The following is a 23,129-nucleotide window of genomic DNA, read 5'->3' on the forward strand; positions in this document are numbered from 1 at the left end:
TCAGCATTTGGATGGTTGGGTGGAGACAGTGGTGTTCACCATATGGTTAGACATGTCAGGGAGCATCATGACAGCAGGATTATAGGCATTAGGAGCAGAAGCCATCATTTGTGCCTGCCATGGCATGTTGCTCAGATGCCATCTTCATATGACCCCTTCACCCATGTCAGGGGGCCCTGCCATCATACCTGGGGGCATCTCAGCCATGCTGGAGGACTGTGGGCCGGTCATGACGTAGCTCTGTTGGTTGGTCATGTAGGACACGTTTGAGGTAGTCATGGTTGGAGGCTGCACTTAGATGGCCATTGGCTGGGTGGTTATGAAAGTGCAGCCCTTCTTGTGCTCTTTGATCTCCCTGGCCATCTGACACCACGAGAACCAGACACAGAAGCAGGATGCCATGATGTCCTCACAGAGGCTTCCATGTGGACCCACACAGACACATTTGTTTAACACTATCACACACAAGTAAACAGAACACACATACTACCCCAATCACAACATTTGTATCTGCAACAACAACCTTTATGTAATGGGAAACATTACACCTGAATGCCATATTTGTGGAGTACAGCAACCCGCATGGACAGACTTGCGGGTGCCACAATGATGGGCACCCCAAAGGCAACCATGCAAGCATGGCCCATGATGGCCATTAAGGGCAGATAGGTACTCAACTCTCTCGTGGTGGAGCAGGCAAAGCAAGGACCGCACCAGAATTCATAGCAACCTACAGACACACCTCATCAACAGAGACAGCAACAACAATTCAACTCTTAAAGGTGGTGCCGATATTTTCAAACAGTATACCTTGAGCTTAGGAGCAGATGGGATATGATGTCCCATGGATACTCACAGGAATTAATGTCCTGAAAGGAGTCAGAAGCCAGTGTTCTAGCCCTTCATAGCAGGTGCTGCCACCTGCTGATGGACTATGATGTTTGCTGCCATGGTGATCAGACCTGTCTGCAGACACAATGAAAAGGAAGACATAGCACTCACAATAGTCCTTTATTTGTGGGGGGAAATGCCTCAGCAGTATGCTTCTAAGATCTAGCTGAACAACATACCTGGCATCAAGCTTATACCTATAATTGTTGGCTACAATGTAAAACCATTCAAGGTGGCCTAACAAAAAAAGATTTAGAAAATAGTTCTACAACTCTTTTGACTTCACCCAACTTTTCGGTCAAAATTCACATTTTGAGTTGACCCAAAACGTTTTCTGAGTCAGACAAGTTGACATTGATATTGACAATAACTGTTGGTAAAATAGTGTAAATTAGGGTTGTATTTAGATTCCACGTTTACTCTTTCTAGTTTCAGTCCTGATCCAATTACTGGACCAGATATTTGGTTCTTTCAAATCTATCTTGACTAACCAAGGACCAGATAAACAGGTACAACAATCTCACTAATATTGAAAACAAATCCACGTTTTGCTGTATCTGGTTAATTGCATCATATTACAACCTCTGAAATATATGTTTTAATTGTAAACAAGTCCTTGAAAAGTAAATGTAGTAAAATGAAGTACTTACTGAAAGGCACACTGGGAAATATGTTATTGATGGCTGTGTGAAGTTGCTGGATATTGTCGGGAAGTGGACCACGCTGTTTTACACGTCGATCCAGAGCATCTAAAACATGCTCAATGGGTGACATGTCTGGTGAGTATGCAGGCCATGGAAGAACTGTTACATTTTCAGCTTCCAGGAATTGTGTAGAGTTCCTTGTTACATGATGCCGTGCATTATTCACCTGAAACATGAGGTGATGGCGGCAGATGAATGGCACTACAATGGTCTTCAGGATCTAGTCACGGTATCTCTGTGCATTCAAATTGCCTTAGATAAAATGTAATTGTGTTCATTGTCCATAGCTTATGCCTGCCCATACCATAACCCCACCGCCACCATGGGGCACTCTGTTCACAACGTTGGCATCAGTAAACTGCGTGCCCACACGTCTGCCATCTGCCCGGTACAGTTGAAACCGGGATTCATCCGTGAAGAGCACACTTCTCCAGCATGCCAGTGGCCATCGAAGGTTAGCATTTGCCCACTGAAGTCGGTTACGACGCCGAACTGCAGTCAGGTCAAGACCCTGGTGAGGAAGACGAGCACGCAAATGAGCTTCCCTGAGATGCTTTCTGACAGTTTGTGCAGAAATTCTTCAGTTGTGCAAATCCACAGTTTCATCAGCTATCCGGGTGGCTGGTCTCAGACAATCCCGCAGGTGAAAAAGACAGATGTGGAGGTCCTGGGCTGGCGTGGTTAGATGCGGTCTGAGGTTGGTTGGACGTACTGCTAAATACTCTAAACCAGTGGTTCCCAAACTTTTTATGGTCCCGTACCCTTCAAACATTCAACCTCCAGCTGCGTACACCCTCTAGCACCAGGGTCAGCGCATTCTCAAATGTTTTTTGCCATCATTGTAAGCCTGCCACACACACACTATACGATACATTTATTGAACATAAGAATGAGTGTGAGTTCTTGTCACAACCCGGCTAGTGGGAAATGACAAAGAGCTCTTATAGGACCAGGGCACAAATAATAATGTGATGCGTGATTTGAAGGAGTCAGGCGCAGGAGGGTAAATCACAGTATACAGAGTTTATTCCATAATCCAACAGTATCCCGGGGGGTTAATACGGTAATCATGGGGGAGTAATAACCTATAGGTAACCTCGTTGATTCTCCTCAGGACTTTGAACGGCCCCACAAACCATGGGCTCAGCTTCCGGCAGGGCAGATTCCTGGTCGAGAGCCAGACCCGATCACCCGGAATGAAGACCCGGGCCTCACTGCGGTGGCGGTCAGCGTTGGCCTTCTGACGACGCACGCCGCGTTGGAGGTGGACGTGGGCAGCATCCCACGTCTCCTCCGCACGCCGAAACCAGTCATCCACTGCAGGAGCCTCGGTCTGGCTCTGGTGCCATGGTGACAGAACCGGTTGGTAACCTAAAACATATTGGAATGGCGTTAGGTTAGTGGAGGAGTGACGGAGAGAGTTCTGGGCATATTCGGCCCATGGCAAGAACACCGACCACTCCCCCGGCCGGACCTGGCAGTAGGACCGCAGGAACCTACTGTTACGTTCCCCAGTTTCTGTGTTGTGGTTTGTGTATTTTCATGTATGTATTTCAGGAAATGGGTTCCTGAAATTCCCCAACAAGCAGCTGATTGGTCGATGAACATTGATGATTGGAGAGCTGACCCCGCGCCCTCGTCAGGACGCAGCTGTCTCCAATTACCAACTCCTTCTGAAGCTATATAAGCCCCAGTTGCTCAGAAGGGGGGGGGGGGGACCAGAATGGCTGAGAGTTATAGCATGTTGGTTGTTGCTAAGACATTTGGTATGTACTGTGTAGTTGTTGCTGTGAGAACCAATTGTAATGTTTTGTGTTAGTTTGTTGCTCAGAGAGTTTCTTTAATGTCCTGAGTTAGTTATTTTTCTCAGGTTTTGTTGTGAACCAGTTTGTGCTATTTTGTTTCATTTGTTCCCAAGGGGGGAAGGGGAAGGCACCTAGGGAGTGCTTAGGCAAGAGGCCCGCGGGCATACATTACCCGTAGAAGTTAACTGTCTATGCACACTAGGAAAGACCTGGGCGGACCATCCCTTGTATTTGGGTTAGTGCACCAGGTGGTGCTAGTTAAGTAAGTAGTGGGTAGGCAGGTAAGGTAGGAGAGGGGGCTTTGATATTTACTTTCTTTGCTTTGGTTCCGTCCAGCCCCTTTTCCCCAAACTTACCGTGCGAAGGAATAAATTCCCTGTTAACGGTATTCTCTGCCTTTTGTCATCCTTGCTCACACCTACAGTCCCATACCTCTTTCACGGCACGGAGAGTTGAGTTGTAGCAGGGTGTTGCGTTCCCTCTTCCGAGAGGAGTGCGTAACATAATGGGGGCTCGTCCGGGATTTCATTAAACCCACCGGACCCTGCTGCACTGAGCTCTCTGAGTTGTGATTGGGGTGTGATGGTGGGTTGTGAGTTTGGGTGACTTGTTTAGTTTGTGTGTATTCAGGAGGCTGCTGTATACAAGATGGCTGCCTCAGCCATCTCCAAGTTCATTGAAGCGCCCTCTGTTGATAGTTTGGTGAGGTTTCGGAAAATATATATTTTCGCTATTGCTAACCATTATGGAATTGTTATCCCTGAGAAAGCCCTAAAGGCGGAGCTTTTGGTGCTAGTCAGGGAGGGTTTAGTGAGAGAGCGAATTCTCTCATTTCAAGATAAGGAGCGGGAGGCTTCAGGAGAGGAGACGGGTAGACCTTCCGATGCCAAGTAGGAGGACAGGACGGAGGAAGGGGTTGGTCGTACCCCCTTTACATTGCCCCGATTCGATCCTTTATCTTCTGCTTCAGGTCGTTCAAGCGGGACCGCTAGGCTAAAGGTGAGGCTGGCCCAGTTAGAAATGGAGCAAAAAGATAAAGAGAGACAGATGCAGTTTGAACTTGAAATTAGGAAAATGGAAATTGAAAAGGAAAAGGAGGTGAGAATCCGACAACTGGAGCTAGATGCTGGCTTCAGTGCGACTCCACAAACTGCTTATCATCAAGCCCACTTTGATGTAAGTAAAAATATAGCATTAGTCCCTCCATTCCGAGAGTCGGAAGTTGATTCCTATTTCTTTGCTTTTGAGCGTGTGGCCGCTGCGCTACATTGGCCACCCGAGGTTTGGCCACTCCTGTTACAATGTAAATTGTCTGGGAAAGCCCAGGAAGTAGTAGCTGCTCTCTCCCTGGAAGACAGTTTACAGTATGATACAGTTAAAACTACCGTGTTGCGGGCTTATCAGTTGGTGCCTGAAGCTTATAGACAGCGCTTCAGGAACCACAAAAAAACATCTCACTGTATTTTTGTTGAGTTTGCAAGGGACAAAGAGTCTCTGTTTAATCGCTGGTGTTCAGCCAGCAAAGCTAACACCTTTGCTGATATTCGGGAGTTGATGCTGTTAGAGGATTTTAAAAGCAACCTCCCTGATAGAATTGTAGTTCATTTAAATGAACAGAAAGTCGTGACATTGGCCCAGGCAGCAGTGTTAGCAGATGAGTACGCTTTGACACAAAATACTGTCTTTGGTGCACCTCGTTTTGAAGACCGAACGATTACATCATCAGTGCCTCGTTCAGGTTGCTTTTCCTCTGACAACCCTAAGCCTTTTCATGAAAACCGTGAATGTTTTTACTGTCACCAAAAGGGTCATGTGATTGTGGACTGCCCGGTTTTGAAAAATAAACCGAAACAGTCCCTGTCACCGTCCCCAAAAATGAAAAGTATGGGTTTAGTCAAGTCTTTGGCTCGTCCGTTGGACCGAGTTATTGATTCAGCATTTGAGAAACCGGATCCTGGCTATGCTCCGTTTATATTTGCCGGTTGTGTTTCCTTAACTGGAGAACAAGCTGATCAAAAGCCCATTCAAATCTTACGAGACACCGGGGCGGCGCAGTCAGTAATGGTTACTGATGCTTTACCCTGGTCTCCTGAAACGTATTGTGGCTCACATGTCATATTACAGGGGATCGAGACAAAAACAGTACCTGTACCATTACACTAGGTCCACTTAGTGTCAGACTTGGTATCAGGATGTTTCCGTGTTGGTGTAGTGTCTACACTGCCACTGCCACTGGATAAGAGCGTCTGCTAAATTACTAAAATGTAATGTAAATGTAAAAGGAGTTACATTGTTACTAGGGAATGATATTGCTGGTGGTAACGTCACTCCTGTGCTAGAGGTAGTAGACAACAGAAATCAGAATTGCAGATGATAAGCTGGTTCAAGCATTTCCACATGTTTTTCCAGCTTGTGTGTTAACGAGGGCACAATCTCGCAAGCTAGGAGATGTGGTGGATTTGGCTAGTTCCATTTTTGAGAAGGTTGAGGTAGAAGACAATGCACCGAGTATTCCTTCTGCAATGCCAACAGTTTTTACTCCCGTAAAAACTAAGGCAGGGGAAAGTGAAATCGCGCACCAATTACATGACATTCTTTTGTCTGTCACCCCTGAGAAGGTGATTGAATGTCAAAAGAGAGACACCAGTCGTCGCAAGTGTTTTACTTCGGTAATGTCCATTGAGGATGCTAAAACGAAGGAGAATGCTTCTTTAACCCTCAATTTGGCCAAGTGTGAGTTTGGGAAGGCTACTGTGACTTACTTAGGGAAACAAGTGGGACGAGGTCAAGTGCCCAGTAACTTGCAAAGTGGAAGCAATTGTTGCTTTTCCTGCTCCCACGACTCGTCGCCAGTTGCGCAGATTCCTGGGGATGGTAGGGTACTATCGTACATTCTGTAAGAATTTCTCGATGGTAGTAGCTTCCCTTACATCTCTGCTTAGTCCTAAGGTACCATTTATGTGGTCCCAGGACTGTAACTATGCTTTTGAGTCCGCTAAAGCGCTACTTTGTAGTGCCCCAGTGCTTGCCGCCCCCAACTTTGACAAACCTTTTAAGTTGGAGGTAGACGCTAGTATAGTGGGGGTGGGTGCGGTTCTCTTGCAGGAAGATGAAGATGGAGTGGATCGACCCGTCAGTTTCTTCTCCCGTAAGTTCAACTCGTGTCAGTCAAGGTACTCCACAATTGAACAGGAGACGCTGGCTTTATTGCTAGCCTTACAGTTCTTTGAGGTATATGTGGGCTCCAGTGCCTTGCCTGTAATGGTCTTCACGGACCATAATCCGTTGGTGTTCTTGAAGCAAATGTACTATCAGAACCGCCGCCTTATGCGGTGGGCTCTGATTGTACAAGGATATAATGTACAGATAGCCTATGTGAAGGGCTCGGCAAATGTGGTTGCCGACGCCCTATCACGGGTTTAATAACTGGGGATGCGTTGGTTTTTGTTATTGCAAACTGTATGTTTGCATTTTTTGTGGTGGGCGTCTTACGTTCCCCAGTTTCTGTGTTGTGGTTTGTGTATTTTCATATATGTATTTCAGGAAATGGGTTCCTGAAATTCCCCAACAAGCAGCTTTTGTCATCCTTACTCACACCTACAGTCCCATACCTCTTTCACGGCACGGAGAGTTGAGTTGTAGCAGGGTGTTGCGTTCCCTCTTCCGAGAGGAGTGCGTAACACCTACCCACATCCTGATTTACCCGTTCCATCTGCCCATTAGACTCGGGGTGGAAACCAGCGGTCAGGCTGACCGAGACCCCCAGACGTTCCATGAACGCCTTCCAGACCTTGGATGTGAACTGGGGACCCCGGTCAGACACTATATCCTCTGGTACCCCGTAGTGCCGGAAGACGTGTGTAAACAGGGCCTCTGCAGTTTGCAGGGCCGTGGGCAGACCGGGCAGAGGAAGGAGGCGGCAGGCCTTGGAAAAGCGGTCCACAACAACCAGGATGGTGATGTTACCTTGGGAGAGGGGAAGATCGGTAAGGAATTCAATGCTCAGGTGAGACCATGGTTGTTGTGGAACTGGTAAAGATTGTAACTTACCCACTGGGAGGTGCCTAGGTGGCTTACTCTGGGTGCACACCGAGCAGGAGGAGACATACACCCTCATGTCCTTAGCCAAGATAGACCACCAGTACTTTCCGGTCAGGCAGCGCACTATACGACCGATACCTGGGTGACCAGAGGAGGGTGACGTGTGTGCCCAGTAGATCAGACGGTCATGGATAAGAGCAGGCACGTACAGCAGCCCAGCTGGACACTGAGATATAGATGGCTCTGTGCATAACGCCTGCTCTATATCCACGTCCATCGCCCATACTACCGGCGCCACAATGCAGGAGGCCGGGAGTATGGGGGTGTTGTCTCTGGGCCTCTCCTCTGTGTCATACAGCCATGACAATGCATCTGCCTTCACGTTCTTCGTGCCCGGGATGTATGATAGTGTGAAATCAAACCAGGTGAAGAATAGGGTCCACCTGGCCTGGTGAGGATTCAGCCTCCTCGCTGCCCGGATGTACTCCAGGTTACGGTGGTCCGTCCAGACGAGGAAAGGGTGTTTCGCCCCTTCGAGCCAATGCCTCCACACGGTCAGTGCTCGGACAACAGCCAACAGCTCCCGATCACCAACATCGTAGTTCTGCTCCACCGGGCTGAGCTTCTTAGAGAAGAAGGCACAGGGGCGGAGCTCGGGTGGTGTGCCCGAGCGTTGAGATAGGACAGCGCCTCTCTCTACCTCGGACGCATCCACCTACACTATGAACGGTAGTGATGGATCGGGGTGGGCCAGTACCGGGGCTGAGGTGAACAGACCCTTCAGGTTACTGAAGGCCCTGTCCACCTCAGCAGATCAGCGGAGCCGGGACGGCCCACCCTTCAACAGAGATGTGTTGAGAGCTGCGACTTTGCCAAAGCCCCAGATAAACCACCGATATTAGTTGGCAAAGCCAATAAAGCGCTGCACCTCCTTAACCATGGTTGGAGTCGGCCAATGCGATCTCCCTTCATCTCCAAACCTGAGGTGGTATCCGAGGAAGGAGACGGACTGCTGGAAAAACAGACACTTTTCTGCCTTGGCATAAAGGTCATTTTCCAACAGTTGGGCCAGCACTTTGCGAATCAGGGACACATGCTCGGCGCGCGTAGTGGAATACACCAGAATGTCATCGATGTAGACCACTACACCACGACCAAGCATGTCCCGAAACACCTCGTTCACAAAGGACTGGAAGATGGATGGAGCATTCATCAAACCGTAGGGCATCACCAGGTTTTCATAATGCCCTGTGGTTGTGCTGAATGCTGTCTTCCACTCATCCCCCTCTCGGACACGCACCAGGTTGTACGCACTCCGGAGATCTAATTTGGTGGAGAAGCGCGCCCCATGCATTGACTCGATCACTGAAGGAATGAGGGGGAGAGGATAACTAAATCGTATCATCTCCTTGTTCAGTGATCGATAATCAATGCAAGGGCGCAGACCGCCATCTTTCTTCTTCACAAAAAAGAAACTCGAGGAGGCGGGTGAAGTGGAGGGACGTATAACCCCTGGCACAGGGACTCGGTGACATATGTTTCCATAGCCTCCGTTTCAGCCTGTGACAGGGGATACACATGACTCCTGGGAGGCACAGCGTCTACCCGGAGGTTAATCGCGCAATTCCTTGCCTGATGAGGTGGTAACTTGGTCGCCTGTGTTTTGGAAAACATGTGCGCCAAATTGAGGTATTCAGGGGGAATGCGCACAGTGGAGATACTGTCTGTACTTTCCACCGTGGTTGCACCAACGGAAACACAGAGACACTTACCCTGACACTCTCGCGACCACCCCGTGAGAACCCTCTGCGGCCATGAGAATGTGGGGTTGTGGAGTGCTAACCAAGGGATACCTAGTACCACAGGGAAAGCAGGAGACTCAATGATAAAAAACGTGACTTGCTCGCAATGAGTCTAGTGGGTAACCATGGTGATTGGTGCGGTAACTTCCCTAACAAACCCGGACCCTAATGGTCGACTGTCAAGTGCTCTGATGAGGAGTGGAATGGATAGGGGAACCAATTAAATGCCTAGACTGTGTGAGAATGCCCTGTCCATAAAGTTCCCAGCTGCGCCTGAATCGACTAGCACCTTACACTGGGGAACTACAATGTGATCAGGAAAGTGGATTGGTAGGGTACAGTGCGTAGCAGAGGGCTCTGAACAAGTGTGGGTGTTCAATACCTGGGGTGATGCGAGAGTGCCCTGCCTGCTGCCTCCAGACCCAAAAGAATGCTGATGACATTGTGCGGTGTAATGTCCCTTCGTGCCACCAGAGTGACACTGGCGCTGTCGTCCTCCGCTCTCTCGGATCGCAGCTCCACCCAGCTCCATCAGCTCGTGATCCGAGTCGGCCGGGGTTGGAACAGGCAGACCCCCTCCAGGACGTACTCTGGCCGCCAGCAGGTTGTCCAAACGGATGGCCATGTCCACCAGTTGCGTGAAGGACAACATGGTGTCCCGGCAGGCTAGCTCCCTTTAGACGTCCTACCGCAGATAGCAACGGAAGTGGTCGATAAGGGCCTGCTCGTTCCACCCGGACCCAGCTGCTAGAGTCCAAAACTCCAAGGCGAAATCCTGCGCAGTCCTCATCCCCTGCCTCAGGTGGACCAGCCGCTCGCCCGCCTCTCGACCTTCGGGCAGGTGATCGAAGAACTCCCCGTAGTTGTCCAACACGGCTCCTCCTTCGTTCCAGACTGCGTTGGCCCACTCCAGGGCTTTCCCCGAGAGGCAGGAGATGATGGCGGACACCTTCTCCCGCTCCGATGGGGCCAGCCTGATGCTGGAGAAGTAGAGCTCCAGTTGGAGGAGGAATCCCTGGCAGAGAGCAGCTGTCCCGTCAAACTCCCGTGGTCGGGATATATGGATCCCTCTGGGTGCTGGGGTGTGGGTGGCTGGATCCAGTTGCCCAGCTGGTCTCTACAGATCGGGTCCTCTCCTCTCCAGGCGTTGGACGACCTGGAGAACCCGATCCATTGCTTCTCCCAAGCTGGCTAGCATTGTTGAATGCTCTTGGACCTGTGCCACGACTCCAGGCATGCGCTCCTCTCTTGCTGACTCCATTTCGGGTGGGTGATTCTGTGATGCGTGATTTGAATGAGTCAGGCGCAGGAGTGTAAATCACAGTATACAGAGTTTATTCCGTAATCCAGCGTAACCAGTCCAGTGCGCAAAACAGGCACACTGGAACAAACATGCACACGGGGAAAATACCCCGGCAACACAAAATACTGAGCTCAACCGAGCTACTAATCTTCACAATGAACAATCACCCACAAAGACAAGGGGGCAGAGGGAACACTTAAACACGTACTAATGAGGGGAATATGAACCAATTGACAAGACAAGACAAATGGAATGATGAGATATGGAGCGGCAGTGGCTAGAAGGCCAGTGACGACGAACGCCGAAGCCTGCTCGAACAAGGAGGGGAGGCAGCTTCGGAGGAAGTCGTGACAAATAATATAATAATAATCAATAGTTTTGCTCTTTATTTAGCCATCTTACATGTAAAACCGTATTTGTTCATCAAAAATGTTGCATAACTCACCACAGGTTAATGAGAATGGTGTGCTTGAAAGGATGCATAGAACTCTGCAATGTTGGGTTGTACTGGAGAGAGTCTCAGTCTTAAATCATTTTCCACACACAGTCTGTGCCTGTATTTAGTTTTCATGCTAGTGAGGGCCGAGAATCTACTCTCACATAGGTACGTGGTGGCAAAGGGCATCAGTGTCTTAACAGCGCGATTTGCCAAGGCAGGATACTCTGAGCGCAGCCCTATCCAGAAATCTGGCAGTGGCTTCTGAATAAATTCAATTTTCACAGAACTGCTTGTTGCAATTTCCATGAGGCTCTCTTGTTCAGATATCGGTAAGTGGACTGGAGGCAGGGCATGAAAGGGATAACGAATCCAGTTGTTTGTGTCGTCCGTTTCGGGAAAGTACCTGCGTAATTGCGCACCCAGCTCACTCAGGTGCTTTGCTATATCACATTTGACATTGTCTGTAAGCTTGAGTTCATTTGCACACAAAAAATCATACAATGATGGAAAAACCTGTGTGTTGTCCTTGTTAATGCAGACGGAGAAAAGCTCCAACTTCTTAATCATAGCCTCAATTTTGTCCCGCACATTAAATATAGTTGCGGAGAGTCCCTGTAATCCTAGATTCAGAGCTTTCAGGCGAGAAAAAACATCACCCAGATAGTACAGACCTAGGCCTAGATACAATCAGTTGTAGCGCTAACCAGTGATAACTGACAACTGAATAGCAGTTTCATTGTTTTTGTTTAGGCGATGTTGGAGGTGTGACTGCGTTGGAGCTGTCAAATCGGTGAGTGGCTGCTCTTGTCGTCATTGTCACAAAATTAAATAATATTAAGGACTCATATCAGCCTAATAAAGGGGTAGATTACAACACACATTCCAGTTCGAACTTGTAACAAGGATGCTTGCTGATTTGACAGCTCCAACGCAGTTAATCCTCGGACATCTGCTAAATAAAAACTAAGACACTGCTATGCAGTTGCTGGTTATCGCAGGTTAGGGCAGAACTGATTGAATCTAGCCCTTCACCTCAAAAATTGCTACCAGGAAAGTACAGCGTGACACAATTGTGTGTTTCCTCATTCACATTCCGCCTGTAACCCTGTAAAGATAAGACCAATATGTCTGGAATTTCTGCCGGTATGCAGGCTACTTAAAGTGGAACTAAAAGTGTTTTAGCACCATTAAATCTTATTAAAATCTGTTCATATACCCCCCCAGGAAGAATATGACACCTTTTTATATATATCTGTCTAGTCCAGGACCGGAGTCTACGCAGACCGGTGCGCCATAGCCAATCAGAGCTACAGTAGGCCTATATGCAAATAAGCCACTTGCCACACGGGCCAGCCATAATTCACTTACAGTCAGTATCAAAAGCGCCACTTTAGATCATTAGAACACATTTGCCAAAAGCCACATGAATTAATTTCTGCCAATATGTATGTACCACAGGAGTCCTCTTACATTACAGTCATTTAGCAGATGCTATTATCCAGAGAGACTTACAGGTAGTGAGTGCATACATTCTTTTTTTTACTGGCCCCTGTGGGAATCAAACCCACAACCCTGGCGTTGCAAACGCCACACTCTACCAATTGAGCTACATCCCTGCCGGTCGTTCCCTCCACTACCCTGGGCCAATTGTGCGCCACCCCATGGGTCTCTCGGTCACAGCCGGCTAAGTCAGAGCCTGGATTCAAACCAGGATCTCTAGTGGCACAGCTAGCACTGCGATGCAGTGCCTTAGACCACTGCGCCACTCGGGAGGTTTGGGAACATTTGGGAACTTCACAGTCCTATTGATCAAACAACCATGAAAAGGTAGGCTATCTCTCCCTCAGTTGACTATGCACATCAACAACAACAACAATATCAAAAATTAATATTAGCCAGAGCGAGATAAGATAAAATCGAATGAGGGAATATTAGATAAACCCTCTGAAACTTTTTAAACTAGTTGGCCATCAAAATTGCACTGAAACAATGGGGAATAGTATCCTACTCATCCTTCTGCAGCTTGCCTGTCAATGCATGGTTGTTTCAACCCATGTTTTGTCAACTGAATGACAACTTGCCTGCCTGTCTGCCCATTTGATCGACGCCAAATACATTTGATTAACAACTAAGAGATATGCTAAATGTGGATAACAGTCGTTCAAGTTCAGCCTAGGTAGCTAGCAAAGCTATTCACATTTCTTGCAAGCTAACCAAATGACACATGCCTCTCTAGCTGTAGCCACCAAAAAACTATATGAGGGGAAAAAGTCAGTCACTCGCCCACTCCTCCAATGACATGACCTCCTCCCAGCAGCTAGCTAGGTAACGTTAGGTTCTGTGTTTTTAGCTTGCTAAATAAATAGCTAGCTACATAAATAGATACGCAAGCCCAGGGGTTTCAAACTCAATCAGCGCATGGGCCATATTTAAAAAACACAAGGAATTCGCAGGCCAGATATAGCCTACTTGTTTGTACAAAAGATGTGCAACTGACCCAAACTGGCCATTGGATTTATTAGAAAAAATATGTCCCTCTAAAATGTCCACGTACAGTGCATTTGGAAAGTATTCAGACCCCTTGACTTTTTCAACATTTTGTTACGTTACAGCCTTATTCTAAAATTGATTAAATAAATGATTTTCCTCATCAATCTACACACAATACCCCATAATGGCAAAGCAAAAACTGAAATACCTTATTTACGTAAGTATTCAGACCCTTTGCAATGTGACTCGAAATTGAGCTCTGGTGCATTCTGTTTCCATTGATCATCCTTGAGATGTTTTTACAACTTCACTGAAATCCACCTGTATTAAATTCAATTGATTGGACATGATTTGGAAAGGCACACACCTGTCTATATAAGGTCCCACAGTTGACAGCGCATGTCAGAGCAAAAACCAATCCATGAGGTCGAAGGAATTGTCCATAGAGCTCCGAGACAGAATTGTGTCAAGGCACAGATCTGGGGAAGGGTACCAAAAAATGTCTGCAGCATTGAAGGACCCCAAGAACACAGTGGCCTCCATCATTCTTAAATGGAAGAAGTTTGGAACAACCAAGACTCTTCCTAGAGCTAGCCGCCTGGCCAAACTGAGCAATCGGGGGAGAAGGGCCTTGGTCAGGGAGGTGACCAAGAACCCGATGGTCACTCTGACAGAGCTCCAGAGTTCCTCTGTGGACAACCATCTCTGCAGCACTACACCAATCGGTTCTTTATGGTAGAGTGGCCAGACGGAAGCCACTCCTCAGTAAAAGGCACATGACAGCCCACTTGGAGTTTGCCAAACGGTACCTAAAGTACTCTCAGACCACGAGAAACAATATTCTCTGGTCTGATGAAACCAAGATTGAACTCTTTGGCCTGAATGCCAAGCGTCACGTCTGGAGGAAACCTGGCACCATACCTACGGTGAAGCATGGTGGTGGCAGCATCATGCTGTGGGGATGTATTTCAGCGGCAGGGACTGGGAGACTAGTCAGGATCGAGGGAAAGATGAACAGAGCAAAGAACTGGGAGACTAGTCAGGATCGAGGGAAAGATGAACAGAGCAAAGCACAGAGAGATCCTTGATGAAAACCTGCTTCTGAGCACTCAGGACCTCAGACTGGGGGTGAAGGTTCACCTTCCAACAGGACAACTACTGTAAGCACACAGCCAAGACAACGCAGGAGTGGCTTCGGGACATGTCTCTGAATGTCCTTGAGTGGCCCAGCCAGAGCCCGGACTTGAACCAAATCGAACATGTCTGGAGAGACCTGAAAATAGCTGTGCAGCGACTCTCCCCATCCAACCTGACAGAGCTTGAGAGGACCTGCAGAGAAGAATGGGAGAAACTCTCCAAATACAGGTGTGCCAAGCTTGTAGCGTCATACCCAAGAAGACTCGAGGCTGTAATCGCTGCCAAAGTTGCTTCAACAAAGTACTGAGTAAAGGGTCTGAATACTTATGTAAATGTCTTATTTCAGTTTGGAGATTTTTTAAAAACAATTATTACTTTGTCATTATGGGGAATAGAGTGTAGATTGATGAGGGGAAAAAAAACAATTTCATCCATTTTAGAATAAGGCTGTAACGTAACAAAATGTGGGAAAAGTCAAGGGGTCTGAATACGTTTGGAATGCACTGTATGTACATAGGATGCTGTATATAGAATTTGTGCATATTAATACAAAAGAATAGATAAATAATATTTGTCCAGCCTTTGCTACTATGCTTGCAGATGTGCATAATATGCTGGGTCCCTAATCAAAAAGTATGAATAACTCCAAACAACAAAAACGTAGCTATAGGTTGTAACATTTAAAATTAAAATTAAAACAAATTTGCACTTCATGGAACACAGTAGCGGTTGAATGCACCATTGCTGTATGGCGCACTCAAAATGTAGCTATTGTAGCCAGCCTAGGCTACTGCTCAAATGTTGCTGGAATAGGCCTACATGTTTCTACTTTGCATGTTTTGGTTTTTGGTTATTCATTGACAAGCTTTCAAAACCGAAGCCAGACTGCAACATTTTAGTCGCCTAGGTAGGACTATGGCGTTGGTCCCGTACACTTTCCCTCCACTGCATGCTGTAAATGGGACACATAAAAGCAGCCAATGCAAGCGCACCAGGCTGTAATTTCATATAATAGATGACTCAGCTGTAATTTCATATAATAGATGACTCAGCTGTTGCCTCATTTATATTCACTTGTGTGTCCTTTTCAGCTCACACGCCTTGTGTTTGATATATGTGCGCTAGCCTATTAGGCACATTTTTACTGACTTGTGATCATTGCCCTTCCTAATTTGATTGTATTGACATTCCCTGTATTGACATTCCCTGCCTTATATATATTTAAGCCATTTAGCAGACACCTTCATCCAAAGCGATTTACAGTCATGTGTGCATACGTTTTACATATGGATGGTCGCGGGATTCGAACTCCCAACCCTAGCATTGCAAGTCCATGCTCTGCCAACTTAGCCACATGGGACCTACGTGTTATATCTAGCCTAGTTGTAGAAGAACGGACATCTGCACAGTTTCACATTGTACATCACTCTGTCGTTTAATGACATGTGCCACACATTCTGACAACCCATTCATCCGTAACGCAGCACACTGTCGTAAACCATAACAACGTACAGTACGACGTACAGCACGTCGTACCATACATAACATTTCCCCCCCCTTTCCAAAACCAGGGACTGGTACCATATATACAATGTCCATAGGGCAAGAACCTAGAGTGATACCTGTAAGAAATAAACATTAACCCTTATAATAATATGCCATTTAGCAGACGCTTTTATCCAAAGCGACTTACAGTCATGCGTGCATACTTCTTTTTTGTGTATGGGTGGTCCCGGGGATCAACCCACTACCTTGGCGTTACAAGCGCCGTGCTCTACCAGCTGAGCTACAGAGGACCACGGATGGACTCTCCAAACTAGCCAGTTCAGTCCATTAACCTGGAGGTTGACTAAGACACCTAACGGAGCCTAAGAATGAAAAGAGGTTAAGTAGTCCCCCAGATAAGCAGGGCGAGTTCGTGCCCGCATAGGCCTTTCTTCAACCGCCACCGCTTGTGGCTCTGGCCCTTGGGGAACCCACAGAGGCTGGGGCTCAGGTGGTAGTGGTGGAGGAGGTCCATCCGGTGGCGTCTCTGGCCTGCATGTCTGTTTTGTGTGCCTTCGTGTTCCTTGAGGGGCAGGGACTTTTCTGAGGCGGCTGGCGTGCCAGCGTGATCCATTGCTCATCATGAATGTGGCGGGCCCCCAGTTGTCGACTGACCTGCAAGGGGTCCGACCAGAATGAGGCCATTTTGTTGCACCGCTGAGGCCGTCGGGCTCGGACCCAGTCTGACACTTGGATGATCGACTTCTTCACCCTGTGTGCCTTGTCAAAACGCTGTTTCATTGCTCTTTGGTGCCTGGTCACTGCCTGCTGTTCTTGGGTGCGCCTAGTCGCCGGTTCTGCTACTCTCTGTGTTCTGAGTCTGTCCAGTGGCAGTTCCATCTCACGACCTAGCATGAGGGATGCCGGGAGACCTGTGTTGTTGTGTGTTTGCTTGCTCTGTAGTGCATTAGCGTTTGATTCAAAGCAGTTTGGAACGTGCACCCCTGGACCAGGTGCGCTCTGATGCCGTTCTTCAGCGTTTGGTTGAAGCGTTCCACCTCTCCGTTAGCTTGTGGGTTGTAGTAGGCCGTGCGGATGTGTTTGATTCCCTTGTTGCTGAGATATGAGGAGAACTCGGCAGAGGTTAGCTGGGGCCCATTGTCCGTGGTAAGGGTGAGGGGTAGGCCCCACCTTGTGAACAGGCTGTCTAGGATGTCCACGATGGCCTGTGCTGTGACAGTTCCGACAGGAACCACTTCTGGCCACTTAGAGTGGAGGTCATACACCACCACCAGGAAGCGCTGATGGTGAGGGACTGCGTGTCCATGGATCTCGCCACGGGTGGGACGGCCATGCGAGAGGCTGCAGGGGGGGTGGGGCGGACTGTCCTGTTTTCCCACTGAGGAGGCATGCAGCACAATCCCTGACCAGGGCTTCAATGTCGTGGTCGATGCCTGGCCACCACACAAGGTCTCGACATCGCTGTTTGACCTTCACTATGCCCAAGTGACCCTCGTGCGCCATGGATAGAACACGCGCACGCAGGCCACTCGGGACCACAGTGCAAAACCCTCGAGAGACACAGACTTCTTCCCAGCAAGAAAGTTCGTGCTTCACTCTGGCGAAAGTCGCCAGCTCTTCCGGCACACGTGCTGGCCATCCAGTGCGTATGTAGGTGCGCAGGGTAGACAGTGTGGGATCCTGTTCCGATGCTTGCTTCAGCTCCTCCAGTGAGACGACTGACTGAAGAGGAGCGTAGAGCATTTGTACAAGCTCTGTTTCGTTGTCGTCTGGCAAGACGGTCGGAGTAGGAGCGTCAAAGGAGCGTGAGAGGAGGTCTGCCACCACGTTATCCCTCCCCGGAGTGAACTTCAGCTGATAGTCATACTGTCTGAGGCGGTCGGCCCATCTGTGCAGCCGAAGTGGCTTGTGGCCAGTTCCTGATGCTGACAGTAGCGTTGTGAGGGACTGGTGGTCGGTTCGGAGTGTGAACAGACGGCCATATAGGTAGAGGTGCCACCTTTCGCACGCCCAGACACAGGCCAGTGCTTCTCGTTCGCCCACAGAGTACCGTTGTTCTGTGGGGCTCAGGGCCCTTGAGGCGAAGGCGACGGGCCTCTCAATGCCATTCTGCAGCTGTGAGAGGATAGCTCCTAGTGCTCCAGCTGAGGCGTCACATGTGACAATGGTGTGGCAGACGGGGTCAAAGTGAGCCAAGACTGGGGCTGTGGTGAGCTGGCTCTTCAGTGAGCGGACTGCGTCTGAGCAGGCTGCCGTCCAGGCCCATGGCTCATCCTTCTTGAGGAGCTGGCGAAGGGGCGCTGTGGTCTGAGAGTAGTGGGGCAGAAACCGGAGGTAGTAAGCTGTCATGCCCAAGAATGAGGCCACCTGAGAGGCTGAGGTCGGTTCCGGGGATCCGGTGGACGGCTTCAATGTTCGACATGAGTGGGGCAATGCCTTTGGCCGACAGGCGGAAGCCCACAAACTCGACGGCTGGAGCTGCAAAGGTGCACTTTCCACCGTTAAGGGTCAGGTTGTTCCGCAGTAGAGCACTGAATACTCTGTGGAGTCGATAATCATGGATGTGGAGGTCAGGGCCGTGGACCATGATGTCATCCAGATAGACCGCCACCCCAGGTATTCCAGCGAGGATGGTGCTCATCACCTTCTGGAAGCAGCTGGGGGCGGAGCTAAGTCCAAAAGGCATGCGTGTATATCTGAACACGCCAGCATGTGTGACAAAGGCCGTGAGGTCTCTGCTAGCTGCATGGAGGGGTACCTGAAGATAACCCTGACGAAGGTCAAGCTTCGTGAAGATCGTGGAGCCATGGAATTGTGCTGTCAGCTCCTCAGCTGTAGGCAAGGGGTACTTATCCGGGACAACGGCCTTGTTCACAGCACGGAGATCCACACAGGTCCGGATTCCACCTGACTTTTTGGTTGCAATGACCAAGTTTGAAATCCAGGGGGCAGCGTTGACTGGCTCAATGATGCCTGCATCCAACTGTGACTGGAGATCTTTTGTGACGTCATCACGCAGTGCAAAGGGAATGCGCCGCAGGGGCTGCATGACTGGGGTCACTTCCGGATTCACTAGGGGCCTGTGAGTAAAGGCTGTGAGGCAGCCCAGTCCATCAAACAGAGTCGGTCAGTTCTGTTGCCATGTGCAGGTAACCTGGTAGATAGCTGACCCACTGTCATCTCTCAGTGTGAATCCCAAGCCTGTGAAGAGGTCGAGGCCCAGGAGGTTGGCACCCCGCTTTGCAACATGAAATGTGAATGATGGCAGATGTTTGGTGCCGTAGTGTACTGGGACCTGGAGGGTGCCTACAATGTCTATCTTGGATCTACCGTACCCACACAGGGCAGTGGAGGGCTGTTGGAGTGGTAGGTGACTGAAAAACTTGTAGTAAGTGGCAAGGTTGAGCAACGACACCGCAGCGCCAGTATCCAGCAGCAAAGGCAAACCCACCTCACCCAGCTGCACAGTGCATGTCCTGAATGACACATGGTTGGTGGAGACGGTTCGGATTTCCGTGTGTTCATGTTGAGAGTGAGATGAAACTAAGGGCCTGTTCTGGGTGGAGCTAGTAGCAGGGGCAGAACGACACACTTTCGCAAAGTGATTGTATTTTGAACAGTTCTTGCATATTTTTCCACGTGCTGGGCAGTTTGAAGCCCTTGAAGCCCCACAGTTGCCACAGCTACTTCTGTTTGTTTGTCTGTGTGCCTGCTACACGGGCATGTCGGTGTCTGTGTCCATGCAGCTATCGACGCGGGAGGGCGTGCGCAGCGCGTGATCATTGTAGTGCGCCTGCTCGGGCTGAAGCTGCTGTGTGAGAATGGCTGGGGGCCGAGTGTATGCTGCAGAGCTGTCTGTTAGCATAGAAGAGCATTCCAACGCCGCTTCAACCTGGAGTGCTATTTTAATAGCTCCATCTAGTTGTAAATTATCAGATTCCAAAAGCAGTTTCTCCCTGTCTTTTCACATAACGTCCCCTCTATCAACTGATCCCTGATGATCTCGTCCTGAAGTGTCCCGTAGTTACAAGAGCTAGCCAAATCCCTCAGATTAGCCACGTAGCTTTGAATGGACTCACCCGGCCGTTGGTGTCTCTTCTGTAGCCGGTAGCGTCGGAGGAGCACTCGCTCTTTCCCGGCGAAGTGGTTCCGTAAGAGGCTGACTGCAGCAGTGAATGTAGGAGCCGATCCAAGCGCTCTGAAAATCCTCTGTCCCTCTGTACCAAGGCAGTGACGGAGCAGTGCTGTCCTCCGCTTGTCGGAGATTGTAGAAAAGTCCATAGCTTCTATATAAGTGTTAAAACTATCAAGCCAGTTATTCCACGGGACTGGAGGTTCGCCAGGCACGGCGAGGAATGGTGCTGGCGGTGGTAACCTGAATTCAGCCATCTTCGTCGCCAATGTTATATCTAGCCTAGTTGTAGAAGAACGGACATCTGCACAGTTTCACATTGTACATCACTCTGTCGTTTAATGACATGTGCCACACATTCTGACAACCCATTCATCCGTAACGCAGCACACTGTCGTAAACCATAACAACGTACAGTACGACGTACAGCACGTCGTACCATACATAACACTACGTAATGGTGTCATAAACATCAGATGTTTGTGCCAACTTATGTCACATCTCTCCAATAAATATGTTACGTGCATCCAACCGGAAACAAATTATACAGCTACCACTGCGCCACTCGGGAGAGCCACCTTTTAGTGGCTAATATTTATTCCTCACCGGCCTCAATCAAACTATGTCAATTATATAGTCTATTAAAATGTATATTATCTGACTCCATAAAGGTAAATAGCAATGTGCAAGTAAGTATTAGGTCATGAGTTAATTAGCTAGAAGAGTGTAGTTAAAATTAATTTTAAGTCTGAAGAGCTGAGCCATCTAGATTGCACTGAATGTTCCCTTTATTAACAGAGTAGAAAATCAGTGATATAGTACAGTACCTTGGTGAAGGGTGATGTAAGGAATATGGTTGTGCTCTCTCTCTGTGTCTCTCTGTGTCTCTCTGTGTCTCTCTCTCTCTCTCTCTCGATATCTTCTCTTATAGCCTAGGTCCTCAGGTCAAAGTGCCTCTTCATTCCAAAATGTAGCTAGAATAACAATGATGTTTTGTCCATATAAACACAAACTCCAATTTTGGAGATCAGGAGGAAATAACCTAACATGGCAGAAAATCATCTTAGTGTGCAGTGGGGGAAAAAGTACCCAATTTGTCATACTTGAGTAAAAGTAAAGATACCTTAATAGAAAATGACTCAAGTAAAAGTGAAAGTCACCCAGTAAAATAACACTTGAGTAAAAGTCTAAAAGTTTTTGGTTTAAAATATACTTAAGTTTCAAAAGTAAATGTAATTGCTAAAATATACTTAAGTATAAAAAGTAAAAGTAAAAGTATAAATCATTTCAAATACCTTACATAAAACAAACCAAACGACACCATTTTCTTGTTTTCTTATGTTTATGAATAGTCAGGGGCACACACCAACACTCAGACATAATTTACAAATGAAGCATGTGTGTTCAGTGAGTCCGCCAGATCAGAGGCAGTAGGGATGACCAAGGATGTTCTCTTGATAAGTGCGTGAATTTGACAATTTTACTGCAAAAGCATTGAACATGTAACGGGTACTTTTGGGTGTCAGGGAAAAATGTATGGAGTAAAAAGTACATTATTTTCTTTAGGAATGTAGTAAAGTAAAAGTTGTCAAAAAGATACATAGTAAAAAACTTAAGTATTTAACACCACTGTAACTCAAACTCTTTGTAAAGTGTTGGTCCCATGTTTCATGAGCTGAAAAAAAAGATCCCAGAAATGTTTAATATGCAGTCTGCTCCTCTACCATAAGCCATAAGCTCTACCAATGTCGTTTTAGAGAATTTGGCAGTATGTCTAACCAGCTTCACAACCGCAGACCACGTGTAACCACGCCAGCTCAGGACCTTCACATCCGGCTTCTTCACCTGCGGGATCGTCTGAGACATGCAACCCGGACAGCTGATGAAACTGTAGGTTTGCGCAACCAAATAAATTCCAACATGTCAGAAACCGTCCCGGTGAAGCTCATCTGCGTGCTCATCTTCCTCACTAGGCTTTAGACCTGACTGCAGTTCGGACGTCGTAACTGACTTCAGGGGGCAAATGCTAACCTTCAATGGCCACTGGCACGCTGAAGAAGTGTCACGATCGTCGGGAAGAGAGGACCAATGCGCAGCGTGGAATGTGAACATACTTTATTTATTTAGAGAACAACACACGAACAAAACAACAAACGATACGAAACGTGAAGTCCTTGGTTACAACACAAACCATACGGAACAAGATCCCACACATGACAATGCCCAAACGGCTGCCTAAGTATGGTTCCCAATCAGAGACAACAAGAAACAGCTGATTCACGTTGCCTCTGATTGAGAACCACCCCGGGCCAACATAGAAACAAAAGCACTAGAATATCACCCTAGCACACAAAACACAAAGAAACAACACACCCTGGCTCAACATAACAGAGTCCCAGAGCCAAGGCGTGACAGTACCCCCCAAAGGCGCGGACTGCGACCGCGCCAAACATAAACCGACCAGGGGAGGGCCGGGTGGGCATTCCTCCTCGGAGGCGGTTCCGGTTCCGGGCATGACCCCCACTCCCTCTCTAACCCCCCAAAGCGCCCCTGGTCCGGTCTGGCCCTGCTGGCCGGAGCTGGACTGAACACTGGTGGAGCGGATTGCTCTAGCTCCGGAGTGGAGCAGCTGACCGGTGCCGGACCAGGCACCGGTGGAACAGGCACGGGCTGTGCCGACTGACGACGCCGCACCACAGGCTTGGTGCGGGAGCAGGGACGGGCCGGACCGGGCTGCGACGGCGCACCATTGGCTTGGTGCGGGGAGCAGGGACGGGCCGGACCGGGCTGACGACGCGCACCATTGGCTTGGTGCGGGGAGCAGGGACGGGCCTAACCGGGCTGACGAAGCGCACCACTGGTTTGGTGTGGGGAGCAGG

The 23,129-nt window shown here is 48.6% G+C and overlaps 1 pseudogene; it reads right to left on the reverse strand.

Moving 5' to 3' along the window:
• On the reverse strand, positions 1-951 carry LOC121542164 (annotated as a pseudogene).
• Positions 952-23,129: the final 22,178 nt, after the last annotated feature.

This window comes from Coregonus clupeaformis, chromosome 27 (genome assembly GCF_020615455.1).
Source record: "Coregonus clupeaformis isolate EN_2021a chromosome 27, ASM2061545v1, whole genome shotgun sequence".
In the NCBI taxonomy this organism is placed as follows: Eukaryota; Metazoa; Chordata; class Actinopteri; order Salmoniformes; family Salmonidae; genus Coregonus; species Coregonus clupeaformis.